Source organism: Canis aureus, chromosome 19 (genome assembly GCF_053574225.1).
Source record: "Canis aureus isolate CA01 chromosome 19, VMU_Caureus_v.1.0, whole genome shotgun sequence".
Lineage (NCBI taxonomy): Eukaryota > Metazoa > Chordata > Mammalia > Carnivora > Canidae > Canis > Canis aureus.
Genome location: NC_135629.1, coordinates 6,305,859 through 6,329,199, shown reverse-complemented (window position 1 = coordinate 6,329,199; position 23,341 = coordinate 6,305,859). Strand labels below are relative to the sequence as shown.

Sequence of the window (23,341 nt, the reverse complement as noted above, 5' to 3'; positions counted from 1 at the left end):
ATTATTGACCTCACCCAGCCTCCTGGCTTACATATACTGTTTTTGTCAGTAACACCTAGCTATATACCTTCAGCAGATCCATTCTCCTAAATTCTAGATTCATAAACCAACTACGTACTCAACATCTCTACTAAGTCTAGCAGGCATCTATAGTATATGTCCAAAACTGAGCTCCGGTTCCTCCCTGCCAAACTTGTTACTCTTTCAGTCTTTCCCAGATGAATAAATGGTGTCCTTGGAGGAACTTCGAGCAAATACCTTCAAATTGTCCTTCACTCCTTCCTTTTTTTCAGAGCACACATCCAATCTATCAGCAAAACCAGTTGATTCTGCTAGAGAAATATATCCAGAACCAGACCATGTGTCACCACACTCACTGCCACCCTACAGTGCAAACTGCCATCTTCTCTCACTTGGATTACAGGAATAGCCTCCTAACTGGTGTTCCTGCCTTTGCCCTTGCCCAATTCACCATCAGCCTATTACTAACAGCAGCCAGAGGTATGATGTCAAAATGGAAATCAGATCCTGTCGTACCACCACCCAAAACCCTCTAACAATTTCCCATTTCACTCAGCCTAAAAACTAAAGCCCTACAAAGGACCAATAGCACCAGCAGCAACTGGGAGTTTGTTAGAAATGAACCCCACCTCAAACCTACAAAATTAGAATCTGAATTTTAACTTAACCACCTATGTAAACCACAGGCACATTAAAATTTGGAAAGTACTTCCCTGAGGCACAAGATAAGCGCCTAACCCTCCCCAATTCTTGCCATTTCCCAAGCAAGCTTCTGTCTCAAGACGTCTGTACTTGTCATCACTCATTTATCTGCCTGACTTGCTCTCACACCTTTGAAGCCTTCACTCAAATGTCACCTTCTCTGTGACCACTCAATCCCTTCTTTCAATATGCCCTATTTCCTCTTTCCTTTTACTTTTCTCATTAGAACTTGTCATTATAAAATAAAGCATTTTTACTTATTTATCTGGTCTAGTCTATCCCCCCACATAAACAATAACTTCTTTGTAAGTTATTTACTACTTTGTAAGTAAGTTCTTTACTAATAAATAAGCAATATAGTAAAACAAAATATAAAAATTTATTTCATGTTTTTTATAGCAAGATGATGCTCATATCATACAACCAAAAATACAAATATTAGGTAGTCTGGCAAATAGACCAAGCACTCTGGTGCCTTATAGACAAATATTATAGGGACACCTGGGTGGCTCAGAGGTTGAGTGTCTGCCTTTGGCTCAGGGCATGATCCCAGGGTCCTGGGATGGAGTCCCACATTGGGTTCCCCACAGGGAGCCTGCTTCTCCCTCTGCCTACATTTCTCCCTCTGCCTATGTCTCTACCTCTCTCTGTGTGTCTCTCGTGAATAAATAAAAATATTTTTTTAAAAAGACAAATATTATAGAACAGATGTCCATATCAGATGTCTATGTCAAAAGGAAATATAACATGTAGATCTGGCAGAAAAACAAAGTCAATGTGGAAACCAAGAGAGAAAGTTAATTTAATACATTTGGTGGTTTTGTATATCCTGTAGATAGCTTACAGAACTAAGAATCTTTTGGCAGCAAATTAAGATAGTATTTCTTGACACTTGCCATGTCACTGCATTTCTATCAAACTACAAATTATAGAATATATAGTAGGATGAAATGAAATACATTGACTGGGATCAACAGCAGATAAGACACTGCAGAAGAAAAGATTTGTGAATGTAAAGACACAGTAATAGAAACTATCCAAAAGGAAACCCAGAATACAAGAAAACTGAGGGGGAAAAAAGGGTACAGTATCAGCCATTGGACAAGCTCAAGGAGCCTAATAACATATATGTAAGTGGAATCTTGGCAGGGGAAAGATTTGAAAAAATAATATCCAAAAATTTTCTAAATTTGATGAGAATTACAAACCTACAGATCCAAGAAGCTCAACAAATACCAAGTTCAAGAAACATGAAGAAAACTAAAACTCCACCAAGAAATAATTGAAATCAATCTCCTCAAAACCAGAGTTAAGGAAAAAAAAAATCTTAAAAGCAGCCAGAGGAGATTGAACCCTGTCTCAGGCTCCGTGCTAAGCAGTCTGAGGATTCTCTCTCCCTCTTCCTCTGCTCCTCCCCCTGCTCCCACACACATGTGCTTGCTCACCCTCTCTCTAAAATAAATAAATCTTAAAAAAAAATTAAAAAGTAGCCAGAGGAATAAAGAATGGAGGAAAATATTTGCAAATCATGTATTTCATAAGTAATTAACATCCAGAATATAGAAAGAATGCTTACAACTCAGCAACCACAAAAAATGAACCCAATTCAGAAATGGACAAAGGACCTGAATATTTATCCAAAGATATATGAATGGTCAATTAGTATGTGAAGATATTCAACATAACTGATTATTAAGAAAATGCAGATCTGGGGTGCCTGGGTGGCTCAGTCGGTTAAGCAACTGGCTTTGGCTCAGATCAGGATTCCAGGGGTCCTGGTATCAAGCCCTGCTTTGGGCTATCCGATCAGTCTGCTTCTTCCTCTCCCTCTCTCTTTTACCCCTGCCCTGCTCTCGTGCTCGTTCACATGCTCTCTCTCAAATAAATAAAATCTTTTTAAAAAATGTAAATCAAAACCACAATGAGGTACCATCTCATACTCATCAGGAAGGCTCCTATTTAAAAAAAACAAAAACAACAGAAAATAACAATGTTGGCAATAATGTGGGAAATTGGACACCTGATCCACTGTTAGTGGGAATGTAAAATAATAGAGCCACTGTGAAAACCAGTATGGCAGTTCCTCAAAATTTAAACATAATTATCATATGATCTAGCAATTCCATTTCTGGAAACATACCCAAAAGAACTAAAAGCAGGATGTCAAAGAGGTATTTATACACTCATGTTCACAACAGCTCTAGTCACAATAGCTAAAACATGGAAACAACCCAAGTGTCCACTGACAGAAATATGGAGAGTAAAATGTGGTCTATACATACAATGGAATATTACTCGGGCTTAAAAAGGAACAGAATTCTGACACCTATTACAATATGCATAAACCCTTATGACATTATGTTAAGTGAAATAACCCAGTCACAAAAAAGATAAATATCATATGATTCCACTTACATGAAGTACTACCTAAAGTAGTCAAAGCCACAGACAGAAAATAAAATGGTGATTACAGGGGCTTAGGGAATGGGGAGTTATTTATTTTTTCTCATAACTAGTTTATTTTTTTTAAGATTTTATTTATTTATTCATGAGAGACACGGGGTGGGGGGCGTGGGGAGAGGCAGGGATACAGGCAGAGGGAGAAGTAGGCTCCATGCAGGGAGCCTGACGTGGGATTCAATCCTAGGTCTCCAGGATCAGGCCCCGGGCTGAAGACAGCACTAAACCACTGAGCCACCCAGGCTGCCCAAGTTATTTTTTTTAACAGGTACAGTTTCACTTCTGTAAGATGAGTTCTGGAAATATATGGTTGTGATGGCTGCACAATGATATGAATGTACTTAATACCACTGAACAGTACACTTAAAATGGTTAAGATGATATATTTTATGCTACATTATACCAGAATTTTTAAAACTTGAATGAAAAATAAAAAGGCAGCCAAAAGAAAACTACCACATATTATATACAGAGGTATAAAGAATGGTAGCTGACTTCCCACTGGAAACAACGTGGACCAGAAAGTGAGGCAACATCTTTAAAATACTTAAAAATACTGTCAACCTAGAATTCTATATCTAGTGAAAATAGCTTCTATAAATCAAGGCAAACTGAAGACTTCTTCAGACATACCAAAGCTGAAAAAATTAATCACAAGCAAAGCTGCAATACAAGAAATGTTAAAGAAATCCTTCACTCAGGCACCCGCGAGCCCCACATTGGGCTCCCTCTGCTTCTCCCTCCCTCTCTGCTGTTCCCCCTGCTTGTGTTCTCATGCTCTTGTTCTCAAATAAATAAATAAATAAAATCTTTTTTTTTTAAAAAAAAGAAGAAATCCTTCATTCAGATGGAAATGTACCAGTAGAAATCTGGAACTACACAGGAAAATAAAGAGCACTGGAAACAAGTAATAGATATAGTACTTGACAAAGGCTTTTATTATAAAGAGATAACAGATTCATCTACATTCTTAAATTATAGGGGGGGGGGGGGAGAGAAAAGCACTAACAAGAATTTTCATAATATACCTACCTTCCAAAATGCTTATCTTTAAAAAATAAAGTACCCTGATTAATAGAACTCATTTCCTATCACAACATCCTTTAGAGAAAGTCAATATTATCTTTTCTACAAAAAATTGTCCCAACGTACAAGTTATTTGTCTGGTAATAGAGAGTGAGTTTTCAGACAAGTAAAAATTAAAATATTCTTGGTCCCAGCCCAGTGTTCTATTACACAAACACTTTTAAAGGGCTTGTCTCCAAAGACATTTGTAGGATAAAGTATGTTAATGGTTAATATATAATTTATCTATATTCTGTTGTCTCCAGGGAACCTCAAAGTCACTTAGAAGTAAGCTTATAAAGCCAGCAAGAATGTTCCTTGCTTTCAATAAGTATGACAAACAATATTACATTTCAATGAATTGGTCAGGCTACCTCAAAGTGGCAAAAGAAGAACACTTTTGCCAAGTCTTGCTCAGGAAAATGAATTTATTTATCAAAGCAAAGATGTTGAAGCAATAACTGCAAAACACAGCTTCAGGTTTGAGTGCTAAAGTAAGAAAAAGAAAACATATATTAGTGTTTAATGCCACTTTACTATAGTTCAAACCTCAGAGGGAATGTGGTTAGTAAGAATAAAACCTCTATAATATCAGTGATGCCAAATAGATTACAGAATGGGAATCCTGCCTACTATTCCTCTAAATACATAATATTAAAATAACTCATACACTCAGAGATTCCTTTAGACCACAAGCAGATCTTGTGATCCAACTTCACAATGAGAGACTACTTGCTACTCAGAAAGAAAACTAAACAGTATACAACATAATTCACGATGTTCCTCTAACAATTCTAGTGAAGGCTACCCACTGTTGCCCCATCTGGACCAAAATTCTTACAAAGACAACAGGAAAATTCTGTGATTTCTCTATTCACTGATGAATACCATCCCAAGATAAAGTAGCATTCTTTCAGCACTTTACACCAAATAAATACACTGGGTAATGTAACTTCCCTTTCAATATGAAAAAAGAAAAATTTATCAAAAGAAATGTTATCTACCCGAAAGAATCTAAAACATGTTCAAACAAAATAACTTTCCACGGATGTTCATAGCCATTATTATTATTATTATATAATTATTCATGATAGCCAAAAAATGAAAAAAAAAACTCAAATGTCCATCAATTTGATAAGTGAACAAAGTGTGGTATGTCCACACAATGGATTATTTATCCACAAAAAAGAATTATATTCTGAAATACGCTACAATGTGGAAGAATCTTAAAAACACTCTTAAACAGGGCAGCGCCAGTGGCTCAGCGGTTTAGCACCGCCTTCAGCCCAGGGTGTGATCCTGGAGACCCAGGATGGAGTCCCGAGTCCGGCTCCCTGCATGGAGACTGCTTCTCCCTCTGCCTGTGTCTCTGCCCCTCTCTCTGTGTCTCTCATGAATAAATAAATAAAATCTTTAAAAAAAACACACACACATTCTTAAACAAAAGACCAGATGTTATATAATTCCACTTAAATGAAATATACAAAATCAGCAAACCCAAAGGGACAAAAATTCTTGTGATTGCCAGAGGGTGGAAAGAGGAACTGCTTAAGGAATAAGAAGTTTCTTTTTGGGTTGATGAAACTGTTCTGGAATTAGTAGTGATGGTTGCACAACACTGTGAATGTACCTAAAAGCGTCCATACATTTTAAATGAATTTTATCTGAATACAAAAGAAAAAAATGTTTCCAAATGTTGGTTGTCTAATACTTCTATCTCCCACTACGTAACAGAAGGCTGTGTTCACAAAAATCATTCAAAAATATTTCTTAAGGGGATCCCTGGGTGGCTCAGTGGTTTAGCACCAGCCTTTGGCCCAGGGTGTGGTCCTGGAGTCCCAGGGAGTCCCTCATCGGGCTTCCTGCGTGCAGCCTGCTTCTCCCCCTGCCTGTATCTCTGCCTCGCTCTCTCTCATGAAGAAATAATAAAATCTTTTAATAAAAATAAAGAAATACTCCTTAAAATTTAAAATATTAACATTCTGGAAAAGGCAAAACTATAGGAACAATAAACAGATCAATAGTTGCCAGGAGCTGGTATCAGGGGAGTTAAATAGGTGAGGGACAAATTTTTTAGAGCAGTGAAACTACAGGACACTGTAATGGTGAATATAAGATACTAAAAGTTTGTCAAAACTTTTAAAAAACAGAATAAGCCTTAATGTATTCAAATTTTTAAATAATCTTTTAAGAGATAAAGGGATCTCTGCATAAAATGCAGAATGTGACAAAATAGTCTAAATGTATTACAAATATGAAACAACCTCACAAAGCAGGTGAAGGAATAAGGTGCTGACCAAGTACTGCTAGAAGTAAGTGGAGTCAAGATTAAAGGCAAAAGGTACTATCAATAAGCACTGTGCTCTGGACGATAAAGTTGTTTCCCATAGGTACACAGATTAACAATGTTTAGCTTAATATAGAGACAAATGGTTACATATAGAAAGATTTACAGATGTGTATCTATACAGCTTATTTTATACACATATATCTCCTTATTCTGTCACTCAGATGGCCTAGAAGCAACAATACTCAAGTAGCAACTAGCTCATCTAGCACCCAAAATCTTAGTTTCTGATACCACTTCCCATAAAAGGAACTAGGGCTTCTTAGAAAAATGGCTGACACGTTAGAAACGACAAATACCCACCATTTGCTTCGACGTGGATGGAACTGGAGGGTATTATGCTGAGTGAAGTAAGTCAATCAGAGAAGGACAAACATTATATTGTCTCATTCATTTGGGGAATATAAAAAATAGTGAAAGGGATTAAAGGGGAAAGGAGAGAAAATGAGTAGGAAATATCAGTGAGGCTGACAGAACATGAGAGACTCCTGACTCTGGGAAATGAACAAGGGGTAGTGGAAAGGGAGGTGGGCGGGGGTTGGGGTAACTGGGTGATGGGCACTGAGGGGGGCACTTGATGGGATGAGCACTGGGTGTTATGCTATATGTTGGCAAATCGAACTCCAATTGAAAAAGACACAGAAAAGAAAAGAAAGAAAAGAAAAAAAAGGAAGAAAAGAAAAGAAAAAAGAAAAGAAAAGAAAAGAAAGGTAGATGGCTGACTATAGGACTAGAACATCATTATATAAAAGATGAGCCTGGAGCATTTTATGTTGCCAAAAACAAAGTGCTCATTCACACATAACCATGGGAGTTTGTCAAAGGGAAGGGATACAGAAGCCAAGTGAAAGAATTCCCAATGGCCAAACTTCAAATAACTTGAGCAACAAAATTTATGTAGATTCTCCACCCTTGAGGTGGAGCATAACTCCTCACTCATTAAGTATAGGCTATACAGAATAACTTTCTTCCAGAGTATGGCACAGAAAGGAAGGGACAAAAGGGTAACTTAAGAGTTGAGAAAAACACTACCTCAAGTTGGGTGACCAAGGTTAACATTAACATCAGCAAATGATATTACTAGTATGTACTCTTGATTTGTGGTAAGAATGACACCTTACCTGTGTTCTTTCCAAAATCACATTACATCAGTCTAACCATCAGGAAAGCATCACACAAATGCCAACTGATGAACCTTCTACAAAAATACGTAATCAATTATCTTTGAAACTGTTAAGGTCATTAACAACAAGGAAAGTCTGAGAAATTGTCAGAACCAGGAGGACCTGAGAAGACATAACTATGACATGTAATGTGGCATCCTGAATGGGATTCTGGAACACAAAAAGCAACATTAGGGGGAGGTATGTGGGTGTTTAAGCATCTGACTCTTGATTTCGGTTCAAGTCATGATCTCAGGGTTGTGAAACTGAGCTCCGTGTCAGGCCCTGCACTAGGGGTGGAGCCTGCTTAGGATTCTCTCTCCACCTCTCCCCCTGTCCTTCCCCACCTTAATCCCCTCTTGCTTGCTAGCTCTCTCTCAAAAAAAGAAAGGGAGGGGGACATTAAGGGAAACACTGTGAAACTCTGAGTATGGGCTTAGTAAAAATGTATCAATATTGGTTTATTACCTGTGACAAATGTACCATACCAATTTAAGATGTTAATAATAAGGGAAACTGAGTGTAGGACAGATGGGAACTCTGTACTATCTTCACAATAATGCAGTAAATATAACACTGTTAAAAAAAAAAGTTTATTTTAAAAGTTTATTTTTTTTTTAGTTGTAAACTACTTATGATCTACTTATTGCATGCCTGAAATTTTACTCAATGCATCAGGGCACAAAAGATACCTGAAATATGGTTTGAGCCCTAAAGAAACTTACTGCCTCACTGTGAGGTAAGAAAAATGCTCATGAAACAAATATAAAATATAAGGAAACCTTAAATTTAGAAATGTAGATAAAAGAATATTAGGAATATAGAGAAGGTCTAGAGTTATGAGGGTAGACGTCATTAAAGGAATAAAAGTTGAGCTTTTATCTTAAAATTTACTTGATGGTACCAAAGTAAAAAAGAATAAATTGGTACACTCATAAGAACAACCAGAGGGTGAAAAAAACAAGACTAAAAGAAATAAGAGAAATGAAGAAACAAGACTAAAAGAAATGAAATTTAGCCCTGAAAAGAGAAGACTTAAATGGGAGACAAGAGCAGTGTTCAAATACTTTAAAGAGTCATGGGGCAGAACAGAGTTACATCATACAGTCATTTAACTTACTAACTGACCTCTGGTAAAATGTGACCAACACTCAAGGACATAGAGAGTGACAGCTGTTTGGTAAAACCACAACAGGAAATGCCAATTTGGAAAGACAGGAAGCAGGTGGCCAAGTTGTTCTCTGCAACTTTTCAAAGGACAGTGTGCAATATGAGCCCACTAAAGCAAAAATTTAAATCTAAATCTTGCAAACATTTACTAACCACTTACCATGTATATTATCTCATTTAATATTCACAATACATTTATAAACATTTATTAATCTAAGAGACTTAAAGTAAAAATGCAATAAAACAAGTCCTGCAAGGGGGTACCCTGGGTGGCTAACTCAGTTAAGCAAATGACTCTTGAATTTGGCTCGTGTCTTGATCTTCAGGGTCATGGAACAGAGCCCTGCATTGGGCTCCTCGGGTTCCTAGATTAGCAAGGAGTCTGCCTGAGATTCTCTCCTCCTCCCTCCCCCTCACGCCCTTACACCTGCATGCTCTCTCAAATCTTTAAAAATAATAATAAGCCCTGCAAAGAAGCAGGAACACATTAAAATTCTTCAGCATCCACCACCCCTGATAAGGATTTGACAGCTGACTTAAAAAACAAAATTGTTTAAGGCCTACAGATCTACGTAATAATTTATTTCCTCTTGCTCCTCCCTTCAGTAATGCTCAGTGGCTCTCAGTTTGCAAAGTACATAAGAATTATATATACAAAAAAAGTATGCACACAATACTTTTTAAGCATTTTAAGGGATTTCTTTCTTTCTTTTTTTTAAAACAACAACACCACTGCCAGCCAGGACGCCTGGGTGGCTCAGCGGTTGAGCGTCTGCCTTCGGCTCAGGGCATGATCCAGGGATTCAGGATCGAATCCCACATTGGGCTCCTGCAGGGAGCCTGCTTTTCTCTCTTTCTCTCTCTCTCTCTCTCTCATGAATAAGTAAATAAATCTTTTAAAAACAAACAAACAACACCAGCCAACACCAGCCAGGCTTAAACTCACCTTGAGATCAAGACCTGAGCTGAGTTGAAAAGTCAGATGCTTAACCGGCCAAGCCACCCAGGTGCCCCGCAATTTAAGGGGTTTTTCAAGAATAGTTTTCATTTTATGGGATTTTTGTTTCAAGTGCTGACTTTAGAACTGAATCCTGGAAATGAGGTGCAACCCCACTGCAGTTTACTCCATGGTCACTGTAAAGCAGCATCAGGGGGAAAAGGGAGAAAGTGTGAATCCTATTAGAATTTGAAGAAGAATACTCTAACAATTAGAGCTATCTAAAATTGGTATAGGCCACCTCAAAGTAATGAATTTACTGTCATCAAAGCTTTCAAACAGAAGCTGAAAAATCACTGAGAACATTTTAGAAGAGAGCAATTGGGTAGAAAGCTAAGATCCCTTCCAAGTCTTAGATGAATTATGGGTAGACTTTTTTTTTTTTTTTTTTTAAGATTTCATTTATTTATTCATGAGAGACACACACACACACAGAGAGGCAGAGACACAGGCAGAGGGAAAAGCAGGCTCCACGCAGGGAGCCCGACGTGGGACTCGATCCCAGGTCTCCAGGATCACACCCTGGGCTGCAGGCGGCGCCAAACCGCTGCGTCACCGGGGCTGCCCTGGGTAGACTTTTAAAACCTGACAGGAAGAGGGCAACCTAGTTAAGAACAAAATGAAAAGAGACACAAAGCCAAGAATGACATGGTACGTGAAGTTCAATGCTGGGGAACATAGGAGTAGCCCATTTCCACCTGCAGATTTTTGTACCTGCTGTTTCATTTGCCAGCAAAGTTTTTCCATCTTTTAGGACACAACTCAAATATCTTCTCCCTAGTGAGGCCTCTCTACCATCCTCACCACTCACTTATCACATCATCTTGTCTTATTTTCTTCATAGCAGATATCAGGAATCAGCAAACTTTTTTTAAGATTTTATTTATCTGGGGCAGCCCGGGTGGCTCAGCGGTTTAGCACCGCTTTCAGCCTAGGGCCTGATCCTGGAGACCTGGGATCGAGTGCCACGTCAGGCGTGCGCGCTCTCTCTCTCTCTCAATCTGTGTCTCTCGTGAATCAATCAATAAAATCTTTAAAAAAAAAAAAAGATTTTATTGATTGATTCATGAGAGACATAGAGACATTGGCAGAGGGAGAAGCAGGCTCCCTGCAGGGAGCCCGATGCGGGACTTGATCTCGGGGCCCGGGGATTGTGCCCTGAGCCAAAGGCTCAACCACTGACCCACCCAAGCATCCCATCAAACTTTTTCTCTAAAGGGCTAGATTACAGCCTACAGGCCAAATCCAGCTTCTCCCATGTTTTAGTATAGCCAAAAAAAGAATTAAGAAAAACAATATTTTGTGACGTGGGAAAATGATAGGAAATGCAAAAGTTTAACTAGAACATAGAAACACTTGTTTATGTACTGCCTGTGGCTACTTTACACTAAAACAGAGCAGCTGCAACAGAAACTGTATGGCCCATAAAGCCTAAAATATTTACTTTCTGATTTTTTACAGAAAAAGTTTGCTAACTGCTGACTTACAGCATTACCTGAAATTATCTTATATGTTTAACTGCTATCCTTATTCTCACAGAGAAAAAAAGCTCAATACAAGGACCTTATCTATTTTGTCCCCCACCATAGTCCAGTACTGAGAAAAACTCCTGGAACAAAATAAGGACTCAATAAATATTTGAGGGGTGCTAGGGTGGCTCAGTTGGTTGAGGTCTGTCTTTGGCTCAGGTCATGGTCCAGGATCCTAGGATCGAGTCCCACATCAGGCTCCCCACAGGAAGCCTGCTTCTCCTTCTACGTCTCTGCCTCTGTGTGTCTCTCATGAATGAATAAATAAAATATTTTTTAAAATAAATATTTGATGAATAAATAAATGAGTGATCAATAAATATCATTCTGAGGGATGCCTGGGTGGCTAAGCAGTTGAGCATCTGCCTTTGGCTCAGGTCGTGCTCCCAGGGTCCCAGGATTGAGTCCCACACTGGGCTCCTTGCATGCAGCCTGCTTCTCCGTCTGTGTCTCTGCCTCTCTCTGTGTGTCTCTCACGAATGAATAAATAAAATCTTAAAAATAAACAAATAAATAAATAAAAATAAATATCGTTCTGAGGAATTTAAACTTAAGTTTTCAGCCATTATAGGTTTTGTACATATACTACAGGCATAACAACTCTTGCAGAAAAAGGGGAAATATTCTAGTAGGGAGAAGGAGCAAACAGCTTAAAGAAATGGTGGTCACCAACTAGTCCAGGTTTCTTCATCAAACCGTAAAAGTGTTTTTGTGCTCATAAAAGGTGTTTTCAACCACTGGAAGGCTTAAGAACATTCTGTCTGCCAGCTGACTGCACTTTTGTTTATCTTAAGATGCAAATACCCTGAGAAATCTCATTTCCTATACATGGTACACAGCACCCACATCATGACAAATCTTAATGTTCATAATCATAACAGATCTAATGAAATTTTAATATCTAAATTTTCCCTTATACTGATTAGCAAACTATTCTGTAAGCAACTGAAAACTCTTTAGAAATTAAAAGGTTACCGCCCACAGACCAGAAGCAGCTTTTTAATCTTTTTTTTACTAGCCAGAGAGTGGGTGTGTGATTTCAAAAAAAAAAAAAAAAAATACAAGCCAACTCTGTTGGTAGAGGATAAGATATAGTTAAAAGTCCCACCTAGAAGCATGGTTTGTTACAGGACACTAGTAAAACTACCACCTACTCACAATTCCAGTCTCACTGTTCTAATCTACAAATGGAGAAGAAAAAGAAAAAGAAAAAAAATCTAGTCCCTGGAAGTATCCTGTCATTAACACATGAACATCTTCATAAGGTTCCTTCCTCCAGGCTTTGGAACAATTTCTATACACAGGTACTTCAAAGACAAGGATGTGGTTGAACAGATCACTCCCAAAATTTAACATACTGGGTCAGAAGACATAAACATAGCAAAGTTTTATCCTAAAGCAGCTACCTACTTTTTAACCCCTGAATTTTTTTTTTTTTTTTAAGAATGGACTAATTTAGGAATTCAGACCTTTTCTACAGATGCTTCTGTGTATTTAAAGACTTGGAGCAACCATTTTGGATTAGAGTGTGTGTTTTCATCTTCCCTTCCTCTGTGACAAGTGAGGATGCAAAGGCAGCCGGTAAAAGCTTTGACTAGAATCTACCAAGATACACACGGAGGGTGTCACCCAAGAAAAAGGGGAAATCGGCCAACAGCTCAAGTGGGCTGCTTCAAGAAACTCTGCTGCAGATTCACCATCAACGTTGTCAAGGGATGAGCCAAACCCACACTTACACACACCTTTGCTCAGGATGGAGAAGGAAGGAAGGAAAAAAAAAAAAAAAAAAAGCGGGGGTTTGCAAATCTATAAACGGATGTCTGGTCCTTTAGAGAAGGTGCAACTCGCCGAGCCTCGTCTTCCCTTCCTAAAAGGAGGAGATTAATCGAAGGCGGTGGGAGACGCAGCCCACCCTGCAGCACCCATCCTCCCCCGTCCCCGGCCCAGCGGGCTCCTTCCTCCCCTCACACGACAAGTTCGAAATCAAAACAAAAGGTGCAAAACTGGTTTCAGGTGGCCACGGCCGAGCGCCGGGGGCCCAGCGCGGGGGACGCCAAGGCGAGCGAGGGCTCGCAGGACCCCGGCCCCCCGCGCGGTCGGCTCCCGAACAGCCCCCGCCGCGGCCGCAGTCCGCACACGCCCTCCCTCCCCTCGGCCCCGGAGGCGGCGGTGCCGGGGAGGGGCGCAGCCCCGGGGCCCAGTGACAGCACAGCGGGCCGGGACGGGCAAAGGCCCGGCGGGATGCTGGGGGACCAGTCCTAGGCCGGAGCCGCAGCCCCGAACGGGGGCGACCGACGGTCCGAGCCGCGCCAGGCCGCGAGCGGACGGCCGGGCCCGCGTCCGCGGCGCCGCCGGGCCACGCTCCCCTCCCGATCTCCCCACCCGGGGCGCAGGGGCCGAGAGGGGCCGCGGCGGAGCCGGCATCCGGGGCGGGGGCACGCACTCACCGGCGGGGAGGGGAGGAGCAGCCGGCGTCTCCGCCAGCGCCGTGGCTCGAGCTCAAGCGCCGGCTCCTGCCGCTGCGGCCGCCGCGCCCGGTCCATCCCCCCCAACCACCCCCCCTCCCGGCCCTCCCCCCGCGCCGCCGCCGCCGCCGCCGCCGCAGCCGCCGCCGCCGCCGCCGCCGCCTCAGCCCGGCGCGGGAGCGCGAACCGGCGCGAGGGGGCGAGAGCGCGCGCGCCCGCCGCCGCCGCCCACAACCTCCGCCCCCAGCCGGCGGCGCACGCGCGAGGCGGCGGCGGGCGCGCGCACGCTCCGGGGGCGGGGCCGGCCCCGGAAGGCGTGGCCCGAAAGGCGTGGCCCCGCCCACCCGCGCGGTCGCCTTGCTGCCCGCGGTGGGCTCCGCCTGGCGGGGCGCCGGGCGCCGGGAGCCGGGAGCCGGGAGCCGCGGCCTGCAGTCTGGCCTCTTTTCCGGAGCACCGGCCGTCAGGAGCGCCGCGGGCTTGAGCGCGCTTGTGCCAGCTTCTCGGGATCACCCCTGTCCTCCCTACCTTGATCGAAAGACCCGCCTGCCTTCTCTGACCTAGCAGGTTTGCGTCCGCTGCTGCGTAAAGGACGGGGACGGTCACTCTTGACCGTGCGCTGTTACCCCTGGCAGCCATCAGCCTGTCTTCTTACTGCTCCACTTTTCCAATTCAGTTATTCGTTCCTCGCTTGTTTCTTGAGGCTGCTTCCGTGTGGTAGGCCCCTTCCGTCTGCTGGGAGTACATCATGGGGTGTCTCTAGCCTCCTCTGAAGTTAGATCCGGTGGAGAAGCACAACGTTAAAGGGAGACTCACACAACATTAAAACTCGCTATTACTAAAAGCTCTTCTGGAAGGGCGGGCGGTGGAAATTGTAGTCAAGGATATGCAGTCTGGAATCCAAAGGCTGACTTCAAAGGAGTTAACAAGGTGCAACAGCGGGGAGCTTGGCCTGGGCAGAAGGGCGTGCTGAAAGAGCAGTGAACGTGGTGTTGAGCGTGGGAAAGGGTAGGCGATGATTGTAAGGATTTACGACCATAATTGGAGAATCTGGGGAAGCCAGTGACGATTTTTCATTATTTCTATGTTGAAACTACCATTTGGATAGCAAATGAAAAGCTCTCTGGAGGGGGCTCAGAGTTGGGACAAGAGGGGCCAGTTAGGAGGCTGCTGTTATGGTCAAGGCAAACTGGTGGTGATAGAGAAGAGCACTTCTTAGGGACAGGACTTGATAGGTTGGATGACACGTTCAAAGCTAGGGAGGTGGCAAGGTTGACTTTTAGATTTGAAGTTGATGGGGGGGGATGCATTTATAGATCTCAGGTTTACTGGAGGAGGCCCCTGTGCTATATATTTGGGGACACCTATGTGGCTCAGTCAGTTAAGCATCTGACTCTTGATCTCAGCTCAGATCTTGAGCTCAGTTCCAGCCCTGCATTGGGCTCCACACCTAGTGTGGAGCCTACTTAAATAAACAGTAAGTAAATTTCTAGAAAAAAATCTTCAGTGGGGCACCTGGGTGGCTCAGTCAGTTAAGCATCTGCCTTCAGCTCAGGTCATCATCCCTGTGTCCTGGGATGAAGCAAGCTCTGCCTGCCTCTTGTACTGTCTCTCTGTCAAACAAAAAATCCTTAGTGATCTCGAGACAGTCAAAGATTTCTTAGGGCCAAAAAGAAATAGTTCATAAGTTGAACCTCATCAAAATTTAAAAGCATTTATTCTTCAAAAGACACCATTAAGGCAAACCACGGTTGGAAGGGAGAATTTGCAATACAATATATCGGACAAAAGACTTGAGTCCAGAATATGTAAAGAACTCATAACTGAGAAATAAAGACAACAATCCAATAAAACAATGAGCACAGGTTTTAGGAAACACTTCACCAAAGAAGATAAAAATGGCCAATAAGCAACAAAAACATGCTCAACATCTTCAGTCATCCAGAGATTTGCTCATTAAAAAACCACCATGATCTACCACTAGACTCTCATTAAAATAGCTAGAATTAAAAAGTCTGATGACCCAAAAATCCCCCTCCTACACATCTCCTTAAATGTACTTAAGCTCCAAATAAAGACAATAATAGTCATACTTTCCCTTAATGTGATACAACTAACCTGCATGCACTGTAAACACAGAACTTCCCCCGAAAGAGGATACAAAGTCCTTAAGTGATGTTCCTAACTTTTGACGTGCTGTAACTTAATACTGCTTTTGACATCCTGTAACTTAATACTGCAATATAAAGTTAACTATTATAAATACATCTCCATTGTGTAGTAGCAGTTAAATTTCTCCCTTGGTAATCCGGATCCGTAACCCCTGCCAATATAGGTACTCCTTTCTTACATTAGTTTCAGGTTTAAACCTAGTAATTCAGGACGCCTGGGGGCCTCAGTGGTTGAGGTTTGACTCGGGGCCTGATCCCAAGGTCTCGGATCGAGTTCCACATCAGGCTCCTGCAGAGAGCCTGTTTCTCCCTCTGCCTATGTCTCTACCTCTCTCTCTCTCTCTCTCTCTCTGTCTGTCTCTCGTGAACAAATAAATAAAATCTTTAAGATAAATAAACCTAGTGATTCAACAAGTCTATATACTATTCTAGGTCACCATACGACACTTTGAATTTCATTGACTATATTCCCTATACTGTACCTTTCCTCTCCGTAATTTATTCATTTCATAACTGGAAGCCTCTATCTCCCACTCCCCATCACTCATTTTGCCCATCCTCCCACCACCCTTCCCTCGGGCAACCCAATTTACAGGACTGTTCCTGCTTTTGTTTGTTCATTCGTTCATTTTTTTTTTTTAGATGCCACATGTGGTGAAGTCATGTATTTGTCTTTCCCTGTCTGACTTATTTCACTTAGCGTAATAAGGAACTCCATTCTTTGCATGTTGATTCAGAGGCGTGAGATACCCAAAGTGATGAAGTGAGTCTCAGCTTCCAATTCAAAAAATTCATTCTTAGGACTTTATTCCTCTAGAAGCACCCCCAGTACCAAAATCTGTATCAGTCAGAGTTCAGAGATGCAGAATGAATAGAAAATAAGAAATAAGAGATTTATTTGGAGAAATTGATTTATGCAATTAAAGGAGGGAAATCAGCCTGGTAAGCAAATTTGAAACTGATAGGGTAGGCCGCCTGGAAGGGCAGACTGGAACTCTCAAGCAAGGGCTGAAACTGCCGAAGTGTTGTCCCAAGGCAGTATTTCTTCTTCAGGAGAAACTCAACTCTTTTTAAGGACTTTCCATAATTGATCAGGCCAAACCAGATTATCTAGGATAATCTCCCTTTATTTTTTTTTTCAGGATTTTTTATTTATTTACTACAGAGAGAATAGGGGAAGGAGCAGAGGGAGAGGGAAAAGCAGACTCCCACTGAGCGGGAAGCCTGACCTGGGGCTCAATCCCAGAGCCCTGAAATCAGGACCTGAGCTGAAGACAGACACTTAACTGACTGAGCCACACAGGCACCCCAATAATCTCCCTTTCTTAAAGTCAGCTGATTAAGGACTTTAATCATATCTACAAAAATGCGTTCATAGCAACATTTAGATTACTGTTGAACAGTGTAAAATAACTAGAGACTGTGGTACAGCCAAGTGGATGCCTCAAAAAATATATTTACCCAATAGAAATGAAAACATGCATCCATACGAAGACTTGTATGAGAATATTTATATTACTGTTCACAGTAATCAAAACACTGGAAACGGGATCCCTGGGTGGCGCAGCGGTTTGGCGCCTGCCTTTGGCCCAGGGCACGATCCTGGAGACCCGGGATCGAATCCCACATCAGGCTCCCGGTGCATGGAGCCTGCTTCTCCCTCTGCCTGTGTCTCTGCCTCTCTCTCTCTCTGTGACTATCATAAATAAATAAAAATGTAAAAAACAAAACAAAACACTGGAAACAACTCAAATACCCATCACCAGGTGAATGGATGGCCAAATTAAAGTAAATCTATACTACTCAGTCATCAAAAGGAATGAACTACCAGTACACTAACTATGTGGATGAATCTCAAAATCATTATACTGGGCAACGAAAACTAAAAACAAAAGAATATATATTGTATAATTCCATGTAAAATTCTAGAAGATGATAACTAATTTACAGTGACAGCATATCAGTAGTTGCCTGGGACAGATACACAGAGACATGAGAAGTAAAAAGGCACAAAGAAACTTTTGGATGTGATGAGAATGATCTGAATCTTGATTATGGCAGTGGTTTCATGGGTATATACATATGTCAAAGTTCATTAAATTGTGCAGTTTAGGAGTGTCTGGGTGACTCAGTTAAGCATCTGCTTTCAACACAGGTCATGATGCAAGGGTCCTGGAACTGACCCTCTCCCTGCTGAGCAGGGAGCCTGTTTCTCCTTCTCCCTCTGCGTACTCTCTCTGTCTCTCAAATAAATAAGATTTTTAAAAAGTTTTACAAATAGATGGAGGTTATTTTATGTATAGTATCCTTAATAAGATTGTTATTAAAAAAGGATTCACGAGGTACCTCAGTGGTACAGTCTGATAAAGCATCGGACTCTCGGGTTTTAGCTCAGGTCATGATCTCAAGATCCTGAGATCCAGCCCCACATCTGGCCCTGCGCTCAGTGCAGAGTCTACTTAGGACTCTCCCCATCTCCCTCTGCCTCTCTCTCTTTTCTCTCAGATAGTAAATAAATCTTTTTTTTTTTTTTTTTAAGATTTCTATTTATTTATCTGAGAGAGAGAGCATGAGAGAGCATGAGCAGGGGGAAGGGCAGAAGAAGAAGCAGCCTCCCACTGAGCAGGGAGCCTGACATGAGGTTCAATCCCAGGACTCCAAGATCATGACCTGAGATGAAGGCAGAGGCCCAAATGACTGAGCCACCCAGGTGCCCCAATAAATAACTCTTTTTAAAATATTTTTAAAATATTTTAAATATTATTTTTATATTAAAATAATATTTTTAAAAATACTTTAAATATTTTTTCTTCGAAGAAAAAGTAAATTAGGATGCTTACAAAAAATAGATTACTGATTTTTAAAGTAAGTTACAGAGCCTCTTGACATTGGTTTCAAATTCCCCAACATAGAAAATATTAGAAAAAGGAGATTTCAGTTGTAAATCCCTCAAGCTATCTATGATCCAAAACTAAATTTTAAATGTATTTTTTATCGTGCATTTGAAACTGCAATGTCATTTTGAAAATGGGAATGTATGATACTGAATGAAAATAATACCTTTTCAGGCTTTAATCTAGGCCCTTACTATTCAAAATGTGGTCCCTGGACCAGCAGCATCACCTGGGGAGCTTGTTAAAAATGCAGAACCTCAGGGGCACCTGGGTGGCTCAGTCAGTAAGCGTCCAACTTGGTTTTGGCTCAGGTCATGATCTCAGGGTGGTGAGATAGAGCCCCACATGGGACTCCACACTCAGTACGGAATCTACTTCAGATTCTTTCCCCTCCCTTTCCCTCCTCCTCTGTTCCTTCCCCTGCCTGCGCTCTCTTTCTCTATCAAATAAATTTTAAAAATCTTTTTTAAAAAATTTGCAGAACCTCAGCCCTACTCCAGATCAACTGAGTCAAAGTCTCTATTTTAACAGGACCCGCAGGCAATCTGTATGCATATTACAGTTTGGAAAGCACCGGTCTAAGTGATATACGTAATTTGAAGAATGGCAATGAACATGAACTACAACAACTATTAAACAATTCCAGTTTAAACTGACTAATGAATACCAGTGATAGTATTGATAGGAAATGAATGCAGAGGAACTGAAAAATCTCAAGTTGTTTGGTAAAATTTTGCATAACTTCTGTTGAAGTATTACCATATCTTTGTAGCAATAACATCACATTTCCAAATATATCTCTCGGGATGTGTGGGTTTTTTTTTTAAGATTTTATTTATTTATTCATTCATGAGAGACAGAGAGAGAGAGAGGCAGAGACACAGGCAGAGGGAGAAGCAGGCTCCATGCAGGGAGCCCCAGGTCCCCAGGATCATGCCCTGTGCCAAAGGCGGCACTAAACTGCTAAGCCACCCAGACTACCCTCTCAGGATGTGCTTAACTGTGCTAATATGGGTTAAGAATATATCTTCACAAAATTAAAATTTAGTAGAAACCAGTTAAGGTGTAGAGTGGTTAAAAAAGACTATCACATCTAGTGGCCATGATATATCAGAGCAAGTAAGGATTGAAACTGTCGTAAGGAATTTTATTTCCACGAAAGCAAGCTAACTGTGATGCGACAAATTACATATGCCAGTGACTCTGAATTTCCTTTTTTTTTTTTTTAATTTTATTTATTTATTTGAGAGAGAGAGAGAGTGAGAGTGCACAAGCAGGGGAGGCAGCAGAGGGAAAGGGAGAAGCAGGCTCCTCACTGAGCAGGGAGCCCCATGTGGTGCTCAATCTCAGGACCCTGGAACTATGACCTGTGCTGAAGACAGTTAACCAACTGAGCCACCCAGGCACTCCTGAATTTCTAATTCTTGTGCTAGTTTCTCTCTCTTGCCTCAGGAGGACCTTTGCTTGTACTGTCTCCTATAACTGGTACACCTTCTCTCCAACTCCGTTGACCTTTCAGGTCACAGCTAAAATGTAATTTCCTTAGTGAGGACTTCCCTGACCCCACAAACAAGGTCAGCTTCTCCCAACACCCACAGAAACATCCTGAATTTCCTCCTTTAGAGCTCAACATATGCATAATTTCTCCTAATCACCTGTTTTCCTCTCTGGACTGTGAGCTCCATGATGCAGGGACTTTGTCTCTATTGTTCTGAACCCACTGACCTTCCTTGTATATCTTTAGATGCTCAATAAATGTTTATTGGATTAATAAATGAGTGAATGGCAACCCTATTCATATTAAATGAAGCATGGCTCTGCCTTATATTTGTACAACCCCTTACTCTTTTTAGCTCATTATTTCTGTTACCCTAACTTGAGCCTCCAAAGACCCACATCTACCTAGTTAGCCTCTCAGCCCTAAAGATGTGTAGGAGACCTCCTACCTCTTAGATACAAGCTTGGACTGGAGATGGAGTACCTGCCTTTCTGTTGTAACTATGCCACATCAGATCTGTGTCTTGGGCAAGTTATCTCACTTCTCTGTGCCCCAGGACCCTTATCTATACTTAACCCAGAGGTATACTGTGAGTAGTAAATGAATATACACATGTAAAGTGTTTGAAACACTGCCTGGCACCTAACAAATGTCAGCTATTGTTTCAGGAGTACCTGAAGATCAAGAGTTGGGCCAATATTAAAGATTAAGCATCCTCAATATTATGTTGAGTGAAGAAGCAGCCAGACACAGCAAGTCCACATTCTGTGTGATTCTATTACATGAAGTTCAAAGACAGGCAAAACTACCTATGATGATAGAGATGGATTACAATAGAAGGTGGGTGTATTAACTAGGAAGGGGTACACAGCAGTCTTCTCGAATGCTAGTAATGTTCTGGATCTAGATCTGGGTGGTGGTTATACAAATGTGTATGTATGTAGAAATGTATTCTTAAGATGTGCATACTTCACTATATGTAATTTATACCTCATTTTAAAATTTAGACAGAAGTAAGGAATTATGGCCAATCTTTTTTATCTTGGCATAGAAGACTTCCCCTAGGGCAGCCCCGGTGGCTCAGCGGTTTAGCACCGCCTTCGGCCCAGGGTGTTATCCTGGAGACCCGGGATCGAGTCCCACGTCAGGTTCCCTGCATGGAGCCTGCTTCTCCCTCTGCCTGTGTCCCTGCCTCTCTCTCTCTCTCTGTCTCTCTCTGTCTCTCTCTGTCATGAATAAATAAAATCTTAAAAAAAAAAAAAGACTTCCCCTAGCTCCTGTTCTACCTCCCACCAAAAACCTAAGATGGGAGCCTTGATGAGTTTTAATCCCTTTCCCCTTGTTTTGTTTTGTTTTTTTTTTCCTGTTGACACTCAACCACAGATTCCTTCCACCAACCTGGCTTTAAGTCTGAGAAGGGTAGGACAATGCCACGTTCTAGGAACCCAGAAGGTGGTGTAGGGATAAGTACAAATGGCCCTATCGATAGTGTGAAAACCCTAAGTACAAATGGCCCTCCCTGGGAATCAGACAGAGCCAGTGGGACAAGGCCTTGGTGCCAACTCCCATGGTCCTTACTCCATCCAAGCAGAACCAATAATACATTCAGCTCTAGGGGAATGGAACTCTGACAGGTTCCCTGCTGGGGTCCTATGATTAGAATTGCTAATAGTTGGGAGCTCAGGCATACTAGTATATTTTGGTTTCAAGTGGTAGAAACCCAAAACAAACAGGATTCCACAAAATCACAGCAACTTATTGGAAAGATGCTGATGTATTTATAGAATATAACCATGGAAAGGGCAGGGCCTCAGAGACACATGGACCCTAGTAACCTAGGGTATTTTCTCTCCTCTGCTTTTCTTAGCTTTCTTCTATCAGACCAGCTTTTTCCTCAAGATGGAAAAAGTGGCTACCATAAGTTTCTTACCCCTACACATGATAGTCTCACACTAGAAAGCCTACATCCTGCTTTTTTTTTTTTAAGATTTTATTCATTTATTCATGAGAGACACCGAGAGAGGGGCAGAAACATAGGCAGAGGGAGAAGCAGGCTCCATGCTGGCATCCCAATGTGGAACTCAATCCCAAGACTCTGGGATCATGCCCTGAACCAAAGGCAGACGGTCAACTGCTGAGCCACCCAGGCATCCCCAATCTGCTTTTCTTAAATCTAGTCCATAAAAATCTCAGGGAAAGGCTATGATTGGCCCATTTTGAGTCCAGTGCCCACCACTAGACCAATCACATTGTGGCCATGAGGGTGGTTTGTTGTGACTGGCAACACCCAGCAGAACCACATGATGATTAGAAAGTAGAAAGGAACACGTCTTCCAAAGAAGGTATTGTTCCCAGAGAATAAGGGGTGCTGAGGAGGGCAGACAATACAGTAGGTGTCATAATGGTGAAACAGAGAGGAGCATGACTAAATCCATGAGGCCTGGTCTGGTTACTTCCCCAATTAAGCAAAACCTTCCGAGTCTCCATTGTGCAGAGATCCAGTGATGAGGCCAGCAGGGCATTCAACTGGTTCAGCAAGTAATCAGAAGAGGCACCAGAGAAACATCGGTCCTCTCAAGGCCGGACACTCAGCTCTATCAACGGAACAGGTGCAAAACAGCAGATAATCCCTTTCCTTCTCTGTGGGCCTCAGTGTCTTCTGTAAAATGGAGTGACTGAGTTTACAGATCAGAGAGACAGCAGAGTCCCTGAATGCCAAACAGTCTAAATGTAAATCTCAGTTCAACCCTTAGCAGCTAGGTGCTCTTAGAGATTTTTTTTTCACTTTTATTTTGAAAATTACCTCAAAATTACAGAACATGTGCAAGAGTAGTCAAAGAACCACATATCCTTGGGATGCCT

General features: G+C 41.8%; 2 protein-coding genes across 5 annotated transcripts in view; one reads left to right on the top strand and one right to left on the bottom strand.

Annotated features, from left to right (window-relative positions):
• The window catches only part of TMCC1 (transmembrane and coiled-coil domain family 1), a 243,468-nt gene extending 229,444 nt beyond the window's left edge, over nt 1-14,024 (bottom strand). For all 4 annotated transcript variants that reach the window (XM_077857737.1, XM_077857739.1, XM_077857738.1 and 1 more), the window contains exon 1: nt 13,902-14,024. The gene's annotated coding sequence lies outside the window, so the exon portion shown is untranslated. The remainder of the gene's footprint in view (nt 1-13,901) is intronic.
• A 262-nt stretch (nt 14,025-14,286) lies between these two features.
• TRH (thyrotropin releasing hormone) overlaps nt 14,287-23,341 on the top strand; it is a 67,299-nt gene continuing 58,244 nt past the window's right edge. The window contains exon 1 of the mRNA XM_077857736.1: nt 14,287-14,483. The gene's annotated coding sequence lies outside the window, so the exon portion shown is untranslated. The remainder of the gene's footprint in view (nt 14,484-23,341) is intronic.